Here is a 2870-nt window from a genome sequence, read left to right as displayed (position 1 = left end):
CGGGTCCAACCACTTCGAGTCATAATTGGATTTTCGACCGGGTCCAACCACTTCGAGTCATAATTGAAAAATAAAATGGATCGCCCTGAGAGTAGATTCACGAAAATCGAGGCAAAAAGTGGGGGCGATAGTACATTGGTAGGGTTATAGGTCAGGCTTTTCCAAGACGAATCTTTTAAGCTTTATTGACGAATCTTGTAAGCTTTATGTCAGAGACGATTTAACAACTCATGCCAGGTTATAGTCCGGATTTGACCACACCATGCCAGCTATTAAATCGTAGGCTGTGACAGTGAATTGGTAGGTTCACGGGTCAGGGTGCCAGGAGGAATCTTGTAAACTTTATGTTATGGACGATTTAACAAGTCATGCAGGTTCATGACCGGATTTGACCACACCATGCTAGCTACTAGACCAACTTATTTAAATCGTAAGTCTCAAAAGTGTATAAAAAGGATTCCTTGTGAAATCATATATCACAACTTCATATCAAATCCGATACAAGTACTTGTCCACTTATTGAAAGAAATGGCTGGAAACCCATCGTCTTCTCAAACAATGCCTACAAGGATGAAGGCTTCGATTGAAAATGCCGAAGCGGAGATTAAGAAGATCACCGATGACTGGTGGGCTAACAGGGAGAAACAAAACAAACACAAAGAATCTATTGAAGAGAAGAAAAAAGCAATCAAGCAATTGCAAAAGGAGATTCGAGCGGAGGAAAAAATTGTGAAAGACATCGTGAAGGGGTACCCAGTGATGCAAGAAATGATCAATGAAAAACAGTACTGGATCAAGTCTTGCAAACAACTTTACCTAGAAGGAAACTAACATGAATGTTATGTATTAATGTTTTTGTTGTTGTTGATGTTTTTTCAGTTTAATGTTACGTCTGAATGGTGTTGTTTCAGTCTTTTCGTCAATATATTGATGGTTAATGTTCATGCATTTCTAAATCAAACTTCCATTTCCCATTAAAACAACAAAAGTACACTTAAAAATCGTACATTTACTTAATTAAATCGTAAGTATCAAATACATAGTCTTGTGTATTATCAGGTTCAGACGGACCACAATTACTTGGACGACTAACTGATCTTCGACCACTACTTGAACTTCTGTGCGTCGGCCTAGGAGCTGGCATCGGACTCGGACAGTTATATCGAAAATGTCCACTCTGGCCGCATCGACTGCAAGTTTTCACTTTGGTTTCTCGTCTCGTGACGGGATACGATCGCGGTTGCGTGGCCTGCCGGAGTTTTGTATGTCCAAAGGAGGGGATAGGATGGTCAAACGTTCGTTGGGCAACACATATTCAGCTTCTGGTGGAAGGGGAATGATTTCCTCCTCGTATGTTGCACGGTAAGAGTCGGAATTGAACCAAACAGAACAAAATTGACTGCAGTCTTGAATATCTAAACTTCGAGCAACAGAAATCACATGACCGCAAGCTATTCCAGAAAGTTGCCATTGCATGCATGTACAAGTCTTAGAATGCAAATCACGCGTTCCTTTCTTATAGTGGTCGTCAACTTCAAACAACAAATCGCTAATGGGATATACCTTCCAATTTGCGCTCCTATGTATTCTCTTCTCTAATTTGGCCTCCGCCCAAGGAGTCACGGCATTCATCATTTGCGCTGCAGATATTTGATATCATTAGCATATGTTACATAATCAAACATATAGTCAAAGGATGGTTGAATTTACCTCCGTTATGCTGATGTATGAAATACCATTGTTGTAATGTCGTCCGATAAAATTCAACTAACATTGTTATCGGAAGATAGCATGCAAACCACGTTACTGAGTTGACGGACTCAGCACTATTGGACGTCATTGCACTGTAACGTAATCCAGCGAAGTGCGATCGTGCCCATCTAGCGTAGCCAACTTCCTCAAGATATTGAGCGGCTCTAGGTAGACTGTGTCACATCAAATCCATAGTAGCTTCAAAGTCCGACAACCGGTAAGCTTTGCATGCCTCCTAGAAAATCCACCGTTTCCTTTTCTCTTGAGTAGAGTTTAGGCATAGGTTTTGGCTCAGATGCCGACAACAAGTATGTGGTGCGCAGAAGAAAATACAGTTCGTATGGCCAGGTCGATAGAGGCAGCCTTATCGGTGACGAAGGTTAAATTGGGCACATCACCGATACACTGCCTAAGCTTACGTAAAAACCATGTCCATGATGTGCCACTTTATGTCTTCCCCACTCCCATTGCAATGGGTACGATACCATTGTTTCCATCCATGCCGACCGCTAAGAACATGGTGCCAACGTACGGCCCCTTCAGATGGGCACCATCCATTATAAGAAGCAGTCTCATGTGTCCTAGAAACGATCGAATCTGCAGATAAACGAGATTAAAAATGTAATTTCAGAACATAAAATTATGACAATAATTATAAAATATGACAAAATTATTACCGAACAACCGAGTACGACAAACAACATGTCGAATCGTCCTAGTGGATCAAAAGCGATCTCTGTCACAGTCCCAGGATTTGCTAGCTTTAGATTGTGACAATAAACCGGGAGTAGGTTAAACGACGATTCTGGTGTCCCCCTCAACAGTTGCAAGGCATACATCTTTGCTCGCCATGCTTGGTGGTAGGAGATGCTAATATTGAACCGTTGGTTCACATCTTCCATGATTTTTTTACCACGATACACTCTCCTACAATCCTTTAGACTGTCTGCCAGTATATGACCCAAAACCTTTTTATTCGCATTACGGTGGTTTGGGTGCACTTGGGACCTTGAACATGTATGTTCATCATGGAGCTTGCGTACCTGAAAAATACTGGTACCATCGATGGAAACAGCCATCAAACGCCAATCACAGTCCGAATCTGAGTGACACACCAC

Source organism: Cynara cardunculus (genome assembly GCF_001531365.2).
Source record: "Cynara cardunculus var. scolymus isolate 2C chromosome LG 17, CcrdV1, whole genome shotgun sequence".
Classification (NCBI taxonomy): Eukaryota; Viridiplantae; Streptophyta; class Magnoliopsida; order Asterales; family Asteraceae; genus Cynara; species Cynara cardunculus.
This window is presented reverse-complemented; position numbering follows the sequence as displayed.